General features: G+C 40.2%; 1 protein-coding gene and 1 pseudogene across 1 annotated transcript in view; both read right to left on the minus strand.

Moving 5' to 3' along the window:
- LOC144379724 (uncharacterized) overlaps positions 1 to 21,621 on the minus strand; it is a 217,589-nt gene that overhangs the window by 63,708 nt on the left and 132,260 nt on the right. The window lies entirely within an intron of this gene.
- Positions 5,763 to 9,047, minus strand: LOC118540006 (ribosome biogenesis protein WDR12 pseudogene; annotated as a pseudogene).

Raw genomic sequence — 21,621 nt, forward strand, 5'->3', positions numbered from 1 at the left:
GACCTGATGGTACCAAAACTGCGAAGACAACTCTTGAATAACTGCATGCTGATTGCACACATCTTAAGTGTGATACCTTAGGCTGGAGTTAGTTATGTCTCAGTGGCATGGCGATGGCAGGGGGGCGGGGGAGTGTCATTTTATTCCTTAGGGAATCTAACCAAGAGCTGCATCAGGAAGGCCACAGCTGGGAGGACTCAAAGCACCTGCTGTCTGCGGACACACTGTGTTGCTGGTCCTTCCCCACCTCCCTCCTCTGTAACCCAGCCCAGATGGTCAGACAATGGACCTGAGAGAGCTGGAAAGGATTCCACATTAGCTCAAATGCCAAAAAAAAACCAACAATGACTACAACTCCTACTGTCTCCCTGAGACTGAGTTTCTCTTGACTTGGTCTCTCAGCAGGAGGAATGAGGCAGAGCCACAGTTTTGTGGAGGTGGATGGTCAAGGAAGGATCTTGGATCACCTGGGAACCAGTCCTTGGTTCAGATGCTCAGGCACAGGACCATGGAAGGAAAGTAGGCACAATTTGGGCACTGAGGGTATGAAACAGAATTCACCTGTCTGTTTTCTACAGAGCTGCTGGCCAATCATCCTTCTTATGCCTTGTCACACTCTAGTCCTATCCCAACAATAATCAGATAGAATTTTGCTGAAATGATCAGATTCTCACCTTGCCTTTAATTTTTTAAAGATTTATTAATTTATTTTAGAGTGGGGGAGGGGCAGAGGGAGAGAGAATCTCAGGCAGACTCCAAACTGAGCATGGAGCCCAATGTGGGGCTCGATCTCGCGACCCTGAGATCATGACGTGAGTGGAAACCAAGAGTCAAATGCTTAACCGACTGTGTCACCCAGATGCCCCACACCTTGCCTTTTTTTAAACCACTGTTTTCAGCTTGGTGCAGACATAGCTGTGAAGGTGAATGTGCGGTCTGTTTTGTTTCAAGGCATAGAATCAGAGTTTTCTCTTCTTGTAACCTGACCTACCTGCCCAGTCACTTTGTACATTTCTGGGCTTCAAAGAGGACTACATGGATCCAAAAGTAAATAACTATCCTTGCCATGTCTTTTGGGTAGATGTTTTATATATTATATATGTACACACACACTATGGGTTGAATGTCTGTATACCTGAAAATTCATATGCTGAAGCCCAACCCACTATGTAATATGATGGTATTTGGAGATGGGGCTTTTGCGAGGTTATTAGTTAGATGAGGTCATGATGGTGGGGCTCTCATGATGGGATTAATTCCCTTTTAAGTAGAGGAGACAAAGAGATCTCTCTCCACCATGTGAAGACAGTGAGAAGGAAGCTGTGTATAAGCCAAGAAGAAGGCTTGTACCAGAACTCAACCATGATGCCACCTTCAGCTTCCAGAACTGTGAGGAAAAAAAATATTTGTTGTTTAAGCCACCCAGGCTATGGTATTTGTTATAGCAGCCCAAGTTCGTGTGTGTGTGTGTGTGTGTGTGTGTGTGTGTGTATTTTTTTTTTTTTTTTTTAGGCGTCTGCCCTACCTTCCATTCTCCAACCTTGACACACTTTACCAGGAGTTGCCCATCTCCTCCTCATCCACACAGTTATTGAGAAAGGACCCATGTTTGGACAAAGGACCCCTGTCCCTCTAAAGCACAACACCCCCTTAGCCTATTGGACCAGACAATGACCCCTTCTGAGGAATTTGGAATTTAAACTGAGACATTGAGCCCCAATCAGGCTGTGCTGGTAAATGGAGGAGATACAGCACAGGAGCTATTGGCAACGGTCATTTTCTGCCAAGCAGATTGGAAAGTAAAGAAAACTTCTCTTTAACCAGAGAGATGGATAAAGTGGACTTGCAGAGAAGCAGGGAAAAAAAAAGTGAGGGAACCCTTAAATTTCCATGGGGCTTTAATTCCTGGTTCCATAACATCTCTAAGAGCCAGCTGCCCCTTCACCTTGTGAATCCTTTGGCTTGAGCTAGCTTACATAGACTTCTGTTGCTTACTGCCAAAAGTCCTCATTTACCAGAAACCATCTGTCGGGAAATGGCCAACACCATGGGACTTCCCTGAAAGCATCTCCCAGAAAGCCCTACAAATTTACCTAATTGTATCTTTCAAGCCACATTTTATTGCCTTGCTCATGAGGCTAAAATTTGAGTTTCTAGGATGACTTGCTGACATCCAAACATGCTGATCACCACGATTTTACTTTGACCACAACCAAAGTCTTGCATTCATTCCAGCTGCTATGTTTTAAAGATAGTAATAGGTCACAATCCCTTACCTGAAATTTTTAAGGACCAATGTTTTTAGAATTCAAAATTTTTCATTTTTAAAAAGTATGACCCATACATTATAAATTACATAACACCCCTAGCAGGGTCTGGGGCTGTCCACTAATCAAACACATTAATATTCCTGTAGCAAAATGCACAAATATTTTGTAAAATGAGCTAAATAAGATAATAGTTTTATATCAAGTATTTCTGCCAAATAGGTTCACATCAGCTGAGGCAAGATTTTGCCCTTAAGCGATTTAGTAAAAACCTTTTTTTCAGGGGAGGGGTTCAAGATGGTAGAGTAGGAAGAACCTCCTACATATAGAATCTATACCTACACGTAGAGCTATACTTCCTAAAGAAGAACTGAGGGCTGATTGAACAGCTTCTGCACAACAAAGGATAGAGGGATCACATAGAGAACATCAGGAAAGACAGAGACATAGTAATGACAGGAACCCCACTCTTGATGTTACCAATTGCAGGAGGGGGGACAGCACTGAGGAGCCCATGTGCAGATTTGCCTGCCCTGGGGCACAGTAAAAAAACAAACAACAAAAACCAGATGTTTAAAGGGCAACTAGCCTACATGTGAAAGAAACCCATTTACTAATCCTAGAGCATGGGCCATATGGTGAGGTAACTGCTGGAAGTCTCTCTGGGGTCAGAAGTGCCAGCAATCACCACTGTTTACATTCCACCTCCACTTGGATAGCACAGACCAGAGTAGGATCTGGATGCTCTAGCTGGCCTGCCACCTCAATGAGCCCAGACCCTAGCCCACACAAGCTCCAACAATTCCCCAAAAGGCGCCCCCATGTCCACACTTTCTCTAGCCCCAGCCATCCCACCAGAGTGCCTCCCCCTGTATGAAAATCCCTGGCCTATGCGCACTCCAGATATCCTATTAAGGTAGCCCCAACGAAGAGCACCCCAGAAACCCCTCAGCCCATGCTGACTTCAGCTCCAGCCTTCCCACCAGGGCAGCCCCAAGTGCACAGCACCCTGGGAACACCTGGTCCGTGCCCATTCCAACTCAAGCCATCCCAAGAGGGTGGCCCCAGTGCAGAGTGTCTGAGGACTCCTGGCCTGCACCTGCACCAGCATCAGCCAGCCAGCACTAAAAGGCACATGCAGTCTATACAACTGATGCTCCTACACAAGGCCACTCCTTCAAGACTGGAAGAGGTAGAGGTTTTGCTTAAATCAGTAAAACAAACAGAGAAAGTCAAATGAAAGAAGGAGACCAAGGATTATGCTCCAAATGAAAGAATAAGATAAAACCAGAAAAAGAACAGAACAGAGACAAGCAATCAACCTGAAAAAGAGTTCAAAGTAATGGTCATAAAAATGCTCACCAGACTTAAGAGTGGAAGAACTCAGAACTTCAACAGAAAGATAGTGTATACACACACACACACACACACACACAACAGAGTTGAAGAGTGGAAGAACTCAGAACTTCAACAGAAGGATAGTGTATACACACACACACACACACACACACAACAGAGTTGAAGAGTACAATAACTGAAATGAGAAAGATGCTTTCTAGCTCTCGGAGGAAGATGGTGTAAGAGTAGGGGACCCGTGTTTCATCTGGTTCCTGAATTCAGCTAGATGTCTATCAAATCATTCTGGACGCCTGTAAATTCAACCTGAGATCTAAGAAAAGAATTGCTGCAAGTCTACAAATAGAAAAGCAACCACTTTTTGCAAGGTAGGAGGTGCAGAGATATGAATCTGAGGGGATATATCGGAAGATAAACCTCAGGGGGAGGGAGCCTTCATAAGCGGCTACTGGAGAGTGATAAGGCAGTGGAGTGCAAAATCTGAACTTTTAGAAGTCTGCTCCATGAGAGATATCCCTGCCTGAAGGGTGCTCAGGCAGTGAAGAAGGGCATAATCCTAGGGGGGACAGTGTGGTCTCAGGATCCCTGGGGTCACAGAAAGAATGGGGGTACCTGAGTGCAGCAGAGTTCACAAGCTTTGGAGCAGGGAAGCCAGCTATAATTAGTGAGCTCTGGAGTGGCCTCTCAGCTAGATGTTGCCATAAACTGTGAACCACGGCACAATCGGGCAACCGCTCTCCAAGCAGGGACCCAGCGAGTGACAATTGCTGAGAGTTCCAGCTCCTTCCCCCAGGAGGAGCGGCATGGGAAGGCACAGGATCAGACAGACGCTGCCCCCAGGAGGAGCGGCATGGGAAGGTGCAGGATCAGGTAGACGTTGCCCTGACAGAACAGGGACCCAGGGAGCAGCGGAGCCACAGTGAGACAGCCCTCCCTCCCCTGGAAGGATTGGTGCGGGTGTGCATCACAGGAGTCTAAGAAGTTTGGCGGACACGAAAGGGTTGGACTCCCTTTCCCTGAGGGTGCACTGAAGGGTGCGGGCTGCGATCCTTCAGCTCCAGGGCTGGAGATAGGGGCGCTGCCATTTTTTACTTTTTTTCCTACCCTCTAAAGCCACTTGAAAAGCCTTCAGGGAACAAAAACCACATAGAACAACCCAAAGCAGCTTACAATGAACCCACCCCCTGGCAAAGGGTGGTACAACTCCGCCCAGGCAGACACCTGAGAATCAGTGCAACAGGCCACTCCCCCAGAAGACCAGCAGGATCCTCAGACAAATACCAAGTTTATAGATCACTCAAAACCAAAACACTCCTGCACTAAGGGAAAATAATATATAGAAGTAGAGGTTTTTTTGCATGTGCCTTTAGTCTTTCAGTTTAATTTTTTTTCTTTTTTTTTTATTTATAGAATGTTTATTATCTAATACTGACTGAAAGGTTTTGTCTAAAGATTCTATTCTATACAAGGATAGGTTGGGGAGAAAGATTCCTGGTTACCATCAAATCTGTATGCAAATTCTAAAGGATTGTAACATATCTTTAATACAAAGTACTCCACTTAAAATATTTCAACAAACTCTTAACTGGCAGCATCTACATGTTTTAATGTTCTGAATACCCACAAAGTCTTATTATAGTTAGACATCATTTATTTTACCCAAAGCAAATTGTATTTCTAATTTTTTCTCTATTAGAATTTATCAGTTTCCTTAAGATACTTTTTAAAAACAGCTAACATAGGAAAACTTAAGTTTCCCCAACAGAAATAAAAATCTGGACAATTACTATGTTTTTAATAGGTGCTTTTACAGCATTTCAAACACAAATCTTAATTCAAACTAATACCTATAAAAGGAAATTAAAAAACTCAGTTTCAAGAGTTTGCATATGGCAGAGAAGGTAGGTCACATTTTATATATTTTTTTAAAGATTTTATTTATTTATTTGAGAGAGAGAGACACAGCAACAAAGGGAACACAAGCAGGGGGAGTGGGAGAGGGAGAAGCAGGCTTCCCGCGGAGCAGGGAGCCCGATGCGGGGCTCGATCCCAGGACCCTGGGATCATGACCCGAACAGAAAGCAGACGCTTAATGACTGAGCCACCCAGGCACCCCCACATTTTATATTTTAATAACACAAACTATTGTATAATAAATACAAAATAAATAGTGATGGCTATTATCATGGGTGAAAACATTATATAAACTTAAAGAGGCTGCTTTCTGAACCGTCACTGATGTAATCTAAGGATTTTTTATCAATTTCATTTACAGAAACAATCTCTGTAGTCAAATTTATCAGTCACTTTCATGCCCCCACATGAGAAGCAGTAGGTGAATATCTGTAGGAATACAATTTATTGTCTGCTCCTCCACTCAGAAGTAACCCTGTGTCTGTCCAGTCTACACTCAGAACTCCATCTTCATGAGCAGCCAGATCAGAGAGAGGAGACTTACAACTTTTTGCATCCCCCAGTTTGACGAGGTTATCTAAAGAACCTGAAATCAGCTGCTGCTCATGGGTAGACCACTTTAATGATGTGACCCAGCCTGTATGTGAGGTTAGGGACAGTGACACCAAAGAACCATCTTTAGTTTGGGGATCCCACAGTCCTATATGCCCATCTGTGCTGCCAGATGCTAAATGTTTACAAAGTGGAGAATAGAAGATACAATTAAACACTTTATTTCCTGTCAAAGTTGACATAAGACTGACAGACTCTACATCCCGCACCCTAATTGTGCAGTCCCAAGACGCACTATGGATTTCTACAGCATCTGACCACAGAACCAAGGAAATTGCTTCCTTGTGGCCGGAGAGGGTCACTATGGGAGTCCTTGTTAGTCCCAACAGCTCTGTTTCCTGTTTCTCTCTCGGTCCGCTTGTACATTCCTCCATTTCATCTTCTTCATCTGTAGGAACTGTAGACCAGATCTTTAGCATCTTATCCCAGGAGTCACTGCACAATTTAGTCCCCTTGCTATCAACAGCTCAAGAATCCACACTTCCAGCATGGCCTCTGCAGCAGCGCAGGGCTTCCACTGTGCTTCTCTCCACATTCCACTCCCGTAAGAGAATCGTCTGATCCACAGAGGCACTCAGTAGGAGGCAAGACAAACTATCTTTTCTCACCCAGGCCACATCTCTGACAACGTCTGTATGTCCCACGACTGTCATCATTGACTTTCCTTCCAAGGACCAAATCTGAGAAGTCTTATCCTAAGAATCAGTCAAGATCCACTCTGCCCCTCAGACTGAACTGATCCAGTCATCGTGGAACAAGCATTTCTCTGGCTGAGGGGCATTGTACTTCTCCACGTATTCCAGTTCCACAACCTCTTCTGATGGGATGTTTTTCAGTTCCGTGTGTTTGAGCAAGGGCGTTCGCAGAAACTGGCCCTTGATAAGGAAATCAAACTCCACATGTTTGTGGAACTCATTTTTGGCCTCCAGCAATTTATTGATGATGTCACTAAGGTCAGCAACTTCAGAGGCTGCAGTAACTGAAAAGGGAACATCATTTACAGCATTTTTCTTGTCAGTGAAGAAGTGTGTCTGGAGCTGAGCCATGGCGAGGAGTACACACAAGACTTGTCGAGACTTTTGGAGGGCTCCTGCCTCTAGCTTCAGGTTTTAGATCCAGGTGAGAGTCCTCTTTTTTTTTTTCTTTTTTTTTTTTTCCTTTTCAACAAGTTTCTTCTTTTATCAACTCTTTGTTTTTAAGTCTTTCTTCAATTTTCATTTTTACATTTACATTTTATAGATATATTCTTCATTTTTGGCTTCCTTTCACTCTATTCAATTTTATTTGTGTGTGTGTGTGTGTGTGTGTGTGTGTGTGTGTGTGTGTGTATGTATATATACATATATATGTTTTGCTTTCCTTACAATTTTGGGATTTAGTGTCTTCTAACAGACCAAAATACACACAGGACCAATGGATCACCCTGTTTTGTCCACCTGTGAAATTATATTCTCTTTTTTCCCTTTTTTTTCTTTTTCTTTTCTTTTTGGGTTCCTGACCTCTTTGGATTTGTCTAGTACATATTTCGCTTGGGTCATAGTTGATATTTTTTATTTTTGTTCTCTCGTTCATCCATTCTTCTCTGGGCAAAATGACTAGAAGGAGGAATACACAACAAAAGAAGGAACAAGGGGTGCCTGGATGGCTCAATCTGTTAAGTGTTCTGGGATCAAGCCATGCATCAGGCTCTCCACTCAGTGGGGAGTCTGTTTCTCCCTCTCCCTCTTCTCCTTCCCCTGCTCATGCTCTCTCTCTCTCAAATAAATAAATACAATCTGGAAGGAAGGGAGGGAGGGAGGGAGGGAGGAAGGAAGGAAAGAAGGAAGGAAGGAAGGAAGGAAGGAAGGAAGAAAGAAAGAAAGAAAGGACAGACCTAGAGGTAATACTCTCTGCCATGGATCTAATCGATATGGACATAAAGTAAAATGTCAAAGCTAGAATTCAGTATAATGATTACAAATGTACTAGCTGGACTTGAAAAAAACATAAAAGACACTACAGAATCTCTTAGAGCAGAAATAAAATCTAATCAGGCCGAAATTGAAAATGCTTTAACTGAGATGCAGTCTAAAATGGATGCTCTAACAGCTAGGGTAAATGAGGCAGAAGAGAGAGTCAGTGTCATAAAAGACAAGATGAGGGAAAGGAAGGAAGCTGAGGAAAAGAGAGAAAAACAACTAATGGACCATTAGGGGAGGCTTCAAGAAATCAGTGAAACCATAAAGCAAAATGGTATTAGAATTATTGGGGTCCCAGAGGAAAAAGAAAGAGAGATAGGGACAGAAGGTATATTTGAGCAAATCATAGCTGAAAACTTCCCTAATCTGGGGAAGGAAACAGGCATTCAAGTCCAAGAGGTAGAGAGAATGCCCCCAAAATCAATAAAAATAGATCAACACCCTGACATTTAATAATGAAACTTGTAAATTTCAGAGATAAAGAAAAAATCCTGAAAACAGCTTGAGGCAAGAGCTCCTTAACCTACAACAGTAGAAACATTAGACTGGCAGCAGACCTATCCACAGAGACCCGGCAGGCCAGAAAGGGCTGGCATGATATATTCAGGTATTAAATAAGAAAAACATGCAGCCAAGAATACTTTATCCAGCAAGGCTGTCATTCAGAATGGAAGGAGAGATAAAGAGCTTCCAGGACAGACAGAAACTAAAATAATTTGTAATCACTAAACCAGCCCTGCAAGAAATATTAAAGGGGATCCTGTAAGCAAAGAGAGAGCCCAAAAGTAACATAAGCCAGAAAGAAACCATCTACAGAAACAGGGACTTTACAGGTAATACAATGACACTAAATTCATATCTGTCAATAGTTACTCTGAATGTAAATGGGCTAAATGCTCCAATCAAAAGACACAGGGTATCACACTGGATAAAAAAGCAAGACCCATCCATATGCTGTCTACAAGAGACTCACTTTAGACCTAAAAATGCCTCCAGACTGAAAGTGAGGAGGTGGAGAACCATTTATCACGCTAATGGACCTCAAAAGAAAGCTGGGGAAGCAACTCTCATATCAGACAAATTAGATTTTAAACCAAGAATGTAGTAAGGGATGAAAAGGGACACTCTATCACACTTAAAGGGTCTATCCTACAAGAAGATCTAACAATTATAAATACTTATGCTCTTAATTTGGGAGTAACCAATTATATCAATCAATTAACAACCAAATTAAAGAAACACAATGATAATAATATAATAATAGTAGGGGACTTCAACACCCCACTCATAGCAATGGACAGATCATCTAAACAGAAGATCAACAAGGAAATGAGGGCTTTGAATGACACAGTGGACCAAATAGACTTCACAGATATATACAGAGAATTCTATCCTTAAGTGACAGAACACATATTCTTCTCAAGTGCACATGGAACTTTCTCCAGAATAGATCACATATTGTGTCACAAATCAGGTCTTAACAGGTATCAAAAGACTGAGAATATTCCCTGAATATTTTCAGACCACAATGCTTTGAAAATTGAAGTCAAACACAAGAGGAAATTTGGAAGAAACTCAAACCCTTAGAGGTTAAACAGCATCCTACCAAAGAATGAATGGGTCAACCAGGAAATTAAAGAAGAATTTTTTAAAATTCATAGAAACAAATGAAAATGAAAACACAACTGTTCAAAACCTTTGGGATACAGCAAAGACGGTCCTAATAGGGAAGTACATAGCAATACAAGTCTTTCTCAAAAAATTAGAAAAGTCTCAAATACACAAGCTAAACTTACACCTAAAGGAGCTGAGAAAGAACAGCAAATAAAGCCTAAATGAAGCAGGAGAAGAGAAATTATAAAGATTAGAGCAGAAGTCAATGAAATAGAAACCAAAAGAACAGTAAAACAGATCAATGAAACTAGAAGCTGGTTCTTCGAAAGAATTAATAAGATCGATAAACTCCTTGCCAAATTGTCAAAAAGAAAGGAGAAAGGACCCAAATTAATAAAATAATGAAGAGGAGAGATCATGACCAAGGAAATACAATTTTAAGAACATATTATAAGCAACTATATGCAAAGAAATTAAGCAATCTGGAAGAAATGATGCATTCCTGGAAACTTATAAACTACCAAAACTGAATGAAACAGGAAGAAATAGAAAAACTGAACAGACCCATAATCAGCCAGGAAATTGAAGCAATAATCAAAAATCTCCCAACAAACAAGATTCCTCCAGGGCCAGATGACTTCCCAGGGGATTTCTACCAAACATTTAAAGAAGAAATAATACCTATTCTTCTGAAACTGTTTCAAAAAATAGAAATGGAAGGAAAACTTCCAAACTCTTTCTATGAGGCCAGCATTACCTTGATCCCAAAATTGGACAAAGACCCCATGGAAAAGGAGAATTACAGACCAATATCCCTGATGAACGTGGATGCCAAAATTCTCACCAAGATACCAGCCAATAGGATCCAATAGTACATTTAAAAGTTTATTCACCACAACCAAGTGGGATTTATTCCTGGGCTGCAAGGGTAGTTCAACATTCACAGATCAATCACATGATCCATCACATTAATAAAAGAAAGAAGAAAAAGTATACGAAAACTATATGATCCTCTCAATTGATGCAGAAAAAAGCATTTGATAAAATACAGCATCCTTTCTTGATTAAAACTCTCCATAGTGTAGGGATAGAGGGAACATACCTCAATCTCATAAAAGCCATATACGAAAACCCCACAGCAAATATCATTCTCAATGGGGAAAAATTGAGAGCTTTCCCCTAAGGTCAGGAACACAAGAGGGATGCCCACTCTCATCACTGTTGTTCAACATAGTACTAGATGTCATAGCCTCAGCAATCAGACAACAAAAGGAAATACAAGGCATTCAGATTGGCAAAGAAGTCAAACTCTCACTCTGCAGATGACATGATACTTATGTGGAAAAAAAAGACTCCACCCCAAAATTGCTAGAGCACATACAGGAATTCAGCAACATGGCAGGATATAAAATCAATGCACAGAAATCAGTTGAATTTCTATACATTAACAATGAGACAGAAGAAAGAGAAATTAAGGAATTCATCCCATTTGCAATTGCACCAAAAACCATAAAATACCTAGGAATAAACCCAACCAAAGAGGTAAAGGATCTATATTCTAAAAACTATAGAACACTTATGAATGAAATTGAGAAAGACACAAAGAAATGGAAAAAAAATTCCATACTCATGGACTGGAAGAACACTGTTAAAATATCTATGCTACCCAGAGCAATCTACACATTCAATGCAATCCCTATCAAAATGCCATCAACATTCTTCACAGAGCTGGAAAAAACAATCCTAAAATTTGCATAGAACCAGAAAAGACCCCAAATAGCACAGGAATGTTGAACAAGAAAACCAAAGCTGGTGGCATCACAATGCCAGACTTCAAGCTATATTACAAAGCTGTAATCATCAAGACAGTATGGTACTGGCACAAAAACAGACACATGGGGTGACCGGGTGGCTCAGTTGTTAAGCGTCTGCCTTCAGTTCAGATCATGATCTCAGGATCCTGGGATCGAGCCCTGCATTGGGCTCCCTGCTCAGCAGAAAGCCCGCTTCTCTCTCTCCCACTCCCCCTGCTTGTGTTCCCTCTCTCGCTGTGTCTCTCTCTGTCAAATAAATAAAATCTTTAAAAAAAAAAACAAACACCAGACACACAGATCAATGGAACAGAATAGAGAACCCAGTAATGGACCCTCAACTCTATGGTCAACTAATCTTTGACAAAGCAGGAAGGAATATCCAATGGATAAAGACTGGTCTTTTCAACAAATGGTGTTGGGAAAACTGGACAGCCACATGGAGAAGGATGAAACTGGACCATTTTCTTACACCACACAAAGATAAACTCAAAATGGATGAAAGACCTAAATGTGAGATAGGAATCCATCAAAATCCTAGAGAACACAGGCAGTATCCTCTTCGACCTCAACCTCAGCAATTTCTTGCTAGACATGTCTCCAAACGCAAGGGAAACAAAAGCAAAAATGAACTTTTGGGACTTCATCAAGATAAAAATCTTCTCCACAGCAAAGGAAACAGTCAACAAAACTAAAAGGCAACCTACAGAATGGGAGAAGTTATTTGCAAATGACATATTAGATAAAGGGCTAGTATGCAAGATCTATAAAGAACTTATCAAACTCAACACCCAAAAAACAAATAATCCAGTCAAAAATGGGCAGAAGACACGAACAGACACTTCTCCAGAGAAGATGTACAAATGGCCATCAGACACATGAAAAAATGCTCCACATCACTTGCCATCAGGAAAATATAAATAAAAATGAGATACCACCTTACACCAGTCAGAATGACTAAAATTGACAAGTCAGGAAATGACAAATGTTGACAAGGATGTGGAGAAAAGGGAACCCTCTTACACTGTTGCTGGGAATGCAAGCTGGTACAGTCACTCTGGAAAACAGTATGGTGGTTCCTCAAGAAGTTAATAATAGAGTTACCCTATGACCTAGCAACTGTACTACTAGGTATTTACCCCAGAGATACAAATGTAATGACCTGAGGGGGCACCTGCACCCCAATGTTCATAGCAGCAAAGTCCACAATAGCCAAACTGTGGAAAGACCCTAGATGTCCATTGACAGATGAATGGATAAAGAAGATGTGGTGTGTATATATATCTATATTTATATACACACACACACACACACACAATGGAATATTATTCAGCCATCAGAAAGGATGAATACTTACCATTTACATTGACGTGGATGGAACCGGAGGGTATATGCTGAGCAAAATAAGTCAATCACAGAAAGACAATTATCATATGGTTTCACTTATATGTGGAATATAAGAAACAGTGTGCAGAGAATCATAGGGGAAGGGAAGGAAAACTGAATGGGAAATCATCAGAGAGAAAGAAAAACCATGAGAGACTCTTAACTATAGGAAACAAACAGGGTTGCTGGAGGGCAGGTGGGGGGGAATGGGGTAATTGGGTGATGGGCATTAGGAGGGCATGTTTGTAATGAGCACTGGGTGTTATATGCAACTGATGAATTCCTAAACACTACATCTGAAACTAATGATATGTTGGATAATTGAATTTAAATTAAAAATAACTGAAATGAAAAATACACTAGAGAAATTCAACAGCAGATTAGAGGATGCAGAAGAACAGATCAGTAATCTGGAAGACAGGGTAATGGAAAGCATTCAAACTGAACAGGAATAAAAAAAATTTTTTTAATGAGATTGGTGAAGGGACTTCTGGGACAACATCAAGAGTAATTAATGTTAATTCGCATTATAGGGGTCTCAGAAGGAGAAGAGAAAAGGGTAAAAAATTTGAAGAAATAGCTGAAAACTTCCCTAACCTGTGGAAGGAAATAGACATCGAAGACCAGGAAGTACAGAGAACCCCAAGATGAACCCAAGACACATAATAATTAAATGACAGAAATTAAAGATAAAGAGAGAATCTTAAAAAGCATCAAAATAAAAGCAACCAGTTACACACAGGGAAAATCCCATAAGACTGTCAACTGAATTTTCAGCAGAAACTTTATACACCAGAGAGGGTGGCATGATATATTCCAAGTGCTAAAAGGGAAAAACCTAAAACCGAGAATACTCTACCTGGCAAGGTTATCATTCAGAATTGAAAGAGAGATAAAGAGTCTCCCAGACAAATAAAAGTGAAAAGAGTTTTTCACCACTAAACTAGCCTTACAACAAATTGTCAAAGGGACTTCTTTAGGTGGAAAAGAAAAGGCTATAACTAGAAGAAAATTATGAAATGAAATAAAACCTCATTGGTAAAAGCAAACATATAGTAAAAGTAGTAGATCAATCATTTACAAAACTAGTATGAAGATTAAAAGACAAAAATAGTAAAATCAATTTCAGTTGACCCTTCAACAATGCAGGGGTTAGGGATAATGACTTACTATGCAGCTGAAGATCTGCATACAACACTTTACTCTCCAAAACTCAACTACTAATAGCCCATTGTGAATCAGAAACCTTACCAATAACACAAATAGTTGAATAACACATTTTGTATATTGTATGTATATATATACTGTATTCTTACAATAAGGTAAGCTAGAGAAAAGAAATGTTATTAAGACCATAAGGAAGAGAGAGAGGAGTTAAGATGGTGGAGTAGGTGGACCTTGACACAGCATTAAATAGTTATCAAATTATTCTGCCCACCCAGAAGTCAATCAGAGGTCTGAGAGAACAAAAACTGTAAGTCTACAAGCAGAAAAGCCACCAACTTTTGAAAGAAAGTGCGGAAGTTCACTTGGGCAAGACACAGCTGTGGAGGTGGTGTGGAGAGAGCCTGCTTACAAAGGCTACCACAAAGTATTAGAATTGGTAGACTGCAAAATCTCAACTTTTAAGTTCACTACTGTGGGGGACATGCCTGAATTAAAAGTGCTCAGGTGGAGAAGAGGGGCAGAATCCCAGGAGTGACAGGGTACTCTAAGGATCCCCTGCTTGCAGGAAGAATGGATGGTGCCAAGGTGTAGTGCTGCTTCCAGGCATAAGACAAGGAAGCCGGCCCAGAGCAGTGGGTCTTGGTACCAGCTTTCTGCTATAAACTGCAAAACAACATGTGGTCGTGGGACCACATTTCTGGGACAGGACAGCAAGCGTGGGGAGACCCTCCCCAGGAGGAACAGTGCAGGTCTGCATGGTTGGGCATCCCGGAAATTTGGAGTTTTGAAATTTGGTCATAGGCCTGAAATAAAAAGGCTCAGACATGGGCAGAGTGAAGGCAGGATTCAGATGGAAACCAGGGAAAAAACAGGGTGATTGATTGCTTTTCTGAGAGGTCTCAATGAAGAGTAGGGGGCACAAACTTTCAGCTCCAGGGCGAGACAGCTGGGCGCAGCCATTTTCATCTCACGCATCAGAGCTGAAAGCCTTTAGGGAGCAAAACAACCCCACCTAGTGGAGGCCAAGGGGCTGACCCCAAGCCCCACCCCCCTGAGCCCTGGAGAGCATTTCCACTGAAACAAGTCCACCTGAGAATCAGTGCAGCAGGCCCCTCCCCAAGAAGACCAGCACAAACAACTAGATCGCACCAAGTTTATTGATCATAGAGTTCTGCAAAGCTTCACCTCTAGGGGAAATAGGATTGAGCTTCCTTTTTTCTTTTATTCTTTCTTTTATTTTTATTGTTTTTTCACTTATTTTCTTGTATTTTCCAATTCCTTTTAAAATTTTTTATTATTAATTTTAAGTTTTATATGTATACTTTTCATATATATATTTTTTGTCTACTTTCATTTTATTTTATATTTTTTATTTTGGGATCTAAATTCTTTTAACAACAGACCAAAACACACTCAGAATCTATTTGTTGTTTTTGGTTTTTTTGGTTTTCTTGTTTTGTTTTTGTTTTTCTTGGTTTTTTTTCTTTTCTTTGTTTTTTGCTTTGTGTGTGTTTTTTGTTGGGTTTTGTTGTGTTGTTCTTTTTTCTCCTTCTTTTCTTTTCTGGATGAAAAAATGAGATGGAGAAATTCACCCCAAAAGAAAGAACACAAGGTAGAACTCATGGCCAGGAATTTAATCAATAACAGACATAAAATGTCTGAACTAGAATTTTAAACAACGATTTTAAGGATATTACCTGGGCTTGAAAAAAGCATGGAAGACCCTAGAGAATCCCTTACTACAGATATAAAAGAACTAAACTCTAGTCAGGTCAAAATTAAAAATGTTTAACTGAGATGCAAACACAAATGGAGACCATAAGAACGAAGATGGACAAAGCAGAGGAGCGAATCTGTGATATAGAAGATAAAATTATGGAAAATAATGAAGCCAAAAAAGAAGAAGGAAAGATGGGGATGCCTGAGTGGCTCAGCTGGTTAAGCATCTGTCTTCAGCTCAGGTCATAATCCCAGGGTCCTGAGATCAAGTCCGATATCGGGCTCCTTGGTCAGCGGGAAACCTGCTTCTCCCTCTGCCTGCCCCTCCCCCGCTTGTGCGCGTGCACGCGCTCTCTCTCTCTCTCAAATAAATAAAATCTTAAAAGAAAAAAAAAAAAGAGGAGAAGGAGGAGGAAGAGGGAAGGAAAGGTAATGGACCAGGAAGGCAGACTTAGAGAACTCAGCAACTTAGTTAAATGTAGTAACATTTGTATCTTAGGAGTCCCAGAAGATGAAGAGATAAATAAAGGGGCAGAAGGTTTATTCAAAAAAATTATAGCTGAAAACTTCCTAATTTGGGGAAGGACACAGACATCAAAATCCAAGAAGCACAGAGAACTCCCATGAAATTCAACAAAAGCCAGCCTTCACAAAGGCATATCATAGCCAAATTCACAAAATACACAGACAAGGAAAGAATTCTGAAAGCAGCAAGGGGAAAAAAACGTCCTTAACGTACAAGGAAAGACAAATTAGTTTCACAGCAGATCTGTCCACAGAGACCTGGCAGGCCAGAAAGGACTAGAAGGAAATATTCAATGTGCAGAATGGGAAAAATATGCAGCCAAGAAATCTTTATCCAGCAAGGCTGTCACTCAAAATAGAAGGACAGGGGCACCTGGGTGGCTCAGTCGGTTAAGCATCTGCCTTCAGCTCAGGGTCCTGGGATCGAGCCTTGCATTGGGCTCCCTCCTCAGCAGGAAGCCTGCTTTTCCCTCTCCCACTCCCCCTGCTTCTGTTCCCTCTCTTGCTGTGTCTCTCTCTGTCAAATAAATAAATAAAATTTTTAAAAAATAATAACAATAATAAAATAGAAGGACAGATAAAGAGTTTCCAAGACACACAAAAACTAAAGGAGTTCATGACCACTAAACCAGCCCTGCAGGAAATTTTAAGGGGGACTCTTTGAGGGGAGAAAAAAAAGACCAAAAGCAACAAAGACTAGAAAGGACCAGAGAACATCACTGGAAACACCAAATTATAGGTAACACAATGACACTAAATTCGTATCTTTCACTCTGAATGTAAATGGACTAAATGCACCAATCAAAAGATACAGGGTATCAGAATGAATTAAAAACAAGATCCATCTGTATGCTGCCTACAAGAGACTCATTTTAGACCTAAAGACACCTGCAGATTGAAAGTGAGGGGATGAAGAACCATCTATCACGCCAATGGATGTCAAAAGAATGCCAGAGTAGTCATACTTAGACAAACTAGATTTCAAACCAAAGTCTGTAACAACAGATGAAGAAGGGCATTATATCATAACTAAGGGATCTATCCATCAAGAAGATCTAACAATTATAAATATTCATGCCCCCAACTTGGGAGCACCCTAATATATAAATTAATAACAAACAAAGAAACTCATTGATGATAATACAATAATAGTAGGCAATTTTAACACCCCACTTACAAGAATGGACAGATCATCTAAGCAGAAAATCAACAAGGAAACAATGGCTTTGAGTGATACACTGGACTGGATGGACTTAAGACATATATTCAGAACACTTCATCCTAAAATAGAATACACATTCTTCTCAAGTGTACATGGAACATTCTCCAGAACAGATCGCATACTGAGTCACAAATCAGCCCTCAGCAAGTACAAAATGACTGAGATCATACCATGCATATTTTCAGACCACAATGCTATGAAACTTGAAGTCAACCACAAGAAAAAATTGGGAAAGACCTCAAATATCAGGAGGTTAAAGAGCGTCCCATTAAGGAATGAATGAGTTAACCAGGAAATTTAAGAAGAATTTAAAAAATACATGGAAGCAAATGAAAATAAAAGCATGACAGCCCAAAACCTTTGGGAGGCAGCAAAAGCAGTCCTAAGAGGGAAGTATATTGCAATACAGGCCTACCTCAAGAAGCAAGAAAAGTCTCAAATACACAACCTAACCTTACACCTAAAGGAGCTAGAAAAAGAACAGCAAATAAAGCCTAAAGCCAGCAGAAGAAGGGAAATAATAAAGATATGAGCAGAAATAAATGATATAGAAACAAACAAAAAAAACGGTGCACCTGGGTGGCTCAGTTGGTTAAGCATCTGCCTTCACCTCAGGTCATGATCCAGAGTCCCAGAATTGAGCCCCACATCAGGCTCCCTCCTCAGCAGGGAGTCTGTTTCTCCCTCTGCCCCTCACCCCGCTCAAGCTTTCGCTCTTTCTCTCTCACATAAATAAAATCTTTTTAAAAAAATGAAAAAGAAAAAAAACCAGAAGAGATTAATGAAAATAAGAGCTAGTTTTTCGAAAAAATTAATAAAATTGATAAACCCCTAGCTAGACTTATCAAAAAGAAAAAAGACTCAAATAGATAAAATCATGAATGATAGAGGAGAGATCACAACCAATACCACAGAAATACAAACAATTATAAGAGAATACTATGAAAAAATGATATGCCAATGAACTGGGCAACCTAGAAGAAATGGACAAATTCCTACAAACTTACAAACTACCAAAATTGAAACAGGAAGAAACAGAAAACTTGAACAGACCCATAACCAGTAAAGAAATTGAATCAGTATCAAAAATCAAAAGTCTCCCAACAAACAAAAGTCCTGGGCCAGATGACTGGCATCCCAGGGAAATTCTACCAGACATTTAGAATAAGAGTTAATACCTATTCTTCTCAAACTGTTCCCAAAAATAGAAATGGAAGGAAAACTTCCAAACTTATTCTACGAAGCCAACATTACCTTGACTCCAAAACCAGACTAAGACCCCACTAAAAAGAAGAAATACAGGCCAATAGGCCCTATGAAAATGGATGCAACAATTCTCAGTAAAATACTAACAAATCTAATTCAACAGTACATTAAAAGAATTATTCACCATGATCAAGTGGGATTCATTCCTGAGCTGCAGAGGTGGTTCAATATCCACAAACCAATCAACATAATACACCATACTAATAAAAGAAAGGATAAGAACCATATGATCCTATCAATAGATACAGAAAAAGCATTTGACAAAATACAGCATTCTTTCCTGATAAAAACTATCAACAAAGTAGGGATAGATGGAACATACCTCAATATCATAAAAGCCGTATACAAAAGACCCACAGCTAATATCATCCTCAATGGGGGAAACCAGAGCCTTTCCCCTACTGCGAAGAACAAGAGAAGGATGTCCACTCTCATCATTATTATTTAACACAGTACTGGAAGTCTGAGCCTCAGTAATCAGACAACAAAAAGAAATAAAAGGCATCCAAATTGGCAAGAAGAAAACCAAACTTTCACTCTTTGCAGACAACATGATGCTCTATGTAGAAAACCTGAAAGAATCCACCAAAAAATTACTAGAACTCACACATGAATTCAGCAAAGTCACAGTATATAGAATCAATGTGCAGAAATCTGTTGCATTTCTATACACTTATTTAATAATGAAGCAACAGAAAAAGAAATCAAGGAATCAATCCCATTTGCAACTGTACCAAAAACCAATAAGATACTGGGATAAATCTAACTAAAGAAGTAAAAGAGCTATACTCTGAAAACTATAGAACACTTACGAAAGAAATTGAAGAGGAAACAAAGAAAGGGAAACACATTCCATGCTCATGGATTGGAGGAACAAACATTGTTAAAATGTCTATAGTACCCAAAGCAATCTACACATTTAATGCAATCCCCATCAAAATACCACCAGTATTTTTCAGAGTTAGAACAAACAATCCTAAAATTTGTATGGAACCACAAAAGACCCCGAATAGCCAAAGCAATTCTGAAAAGAGAAAACAAAACTGGAGGCATCACAATTCCAGATTTCAAGCTACATTACAAAGCTGTCATCATCAAGACAGTATGGTACTGGCACAAAAACAGACACATAGATCAATGGAACAGAATAGAGAACCCAGAAATGGACCCGCAACTATATGGTCAATTAATCTTTGACAAAGCAGCAAAGAATATCCAATTGAAAAAAGACAGTCTCTTCAACAAATGGTGTTGGGAAACCTGGACAACATGCAGAAAAATAAAACTGGACGACTTTCTTACACCATTCACAAAAATAAATTCAAAATGGATGCAAGACCTTAATGTGAGACAGGAAACCATCAAAACCCTAGAGAACACAGGCAGAAACCTCTTTCACCTCAGCTGTAGCAACTTCTTTTTTTTTTTTTTTTAAGATTTTATTTATTTATTTGACAGAGAGAGACAGCAAGAGAGGGAACACAAGCAGGGGGAGTGGGAGAGGGAGAAGCAGGCTTCCCGCCGAGCAGGGAGCCCGATGCGGGGCTCGATCCCAGGACCCTGGGATCATGACTTGAGCCGAAGGCAGACGCTTAACAACTGAGCCACCCAGGCGCCCCAGCTGTAGCAACTTCTTACTAGACACATCACCACAAGCAAGGAAAACAGAAGCAAAAATTAACTATTGGTATTTCATCAAGATAAAAGTCTTCTGCACAGCAAAGGAAACAATCAACAAAACTAAAAGGCAGCCTACAGAATAGAATGGGAGAAGATATTTACAAATGACGTATCTGATAAAGGATTAGTATCCAAAATCTACAAAGAACTAATCAAACTCAACAACCCCCCCCCAAAAAAAATAACCCAGTTAAGAAATGGGCAGAAGATATGAATAGACACTTTTCCAAAAAAAGACATTCAGATGGCTAACAGACACATGAAGAGATGTTCAACATCACTCATCCTCAGGAAAATACAAAGCAAAACCACGATACCATCTCACACCTGTCACAATGGCTAAAATAAACAACACAAGAAACAATAGGTGTTGGTGAGGATGCAGAGAAAGGGGACACTGTTGGTTGCACTGTTGGTGGGAATGCAAACTGGTGCAGCCACTCTGGAGAACAGTATGGCAGTTTCTCAAAAAGCTAAAAATAGAAATACCCTATGATCCAGCAATTGCACTACTAGGTATTTACCCAAAGGATACAAAAATACAGATTCTCAGGGATATGTGCACCCTGAAGTTTATAGCAACATTATCAACAATGGCCAAACTATGGAGAGAGCCCAAATGTCCACCAAGTGACTGATGAATGGATAAAGAAGATGTGGTGTGTATGTGTGTGTGTGTGTGTACACACATATACATATACACAATGGAATATTACTCAGCCATCAAAAAGAATGAAATCTCGCCATTTTCAGTGACATGGATGGAGCCAGAGTATATTATGCTAAGTGAAATAAGTCAGTCAGAGAAAGACAAATACCAAATGATCTCACTCATATGTGGAATTTAAGAAAGAAAACAGATGAACACATGGGAAGGGGGGAAAGAAAAAAACGAAAGAGGCAAACAAGCCACAAGAGACTCTTAATGATAGAGAACAAACTGAGGGTTGATGGAGAGGGGTGGGTAGGGGATAGGCTAGATGGGTGATGTGTATTAAGGAGAGCACTTGTTATGATGAGCACTGGGTGTTGTATGTAAGAGATAAATCACTGAATTCTACTCTAGAAACCAATATTGCACTGTATGTTAACTACCTAAAATTTAAATTAAAAAAAAAAAAGAT

Source organism: Halichoerus grypus, chromosome 12, assembly GCF_964656455.1.
Source record: "Halichoerus grypus chromosome 12, mHalGry1.hap1.1, whole genome shotgun sequence".
In the NCBI taxonomy this organism is placed as follows: Eukaryota; Metazoa; Chordata; class Mammalia; order Carnivora; family Phocidae; genus Halichoerus; species Halichoerus grypus.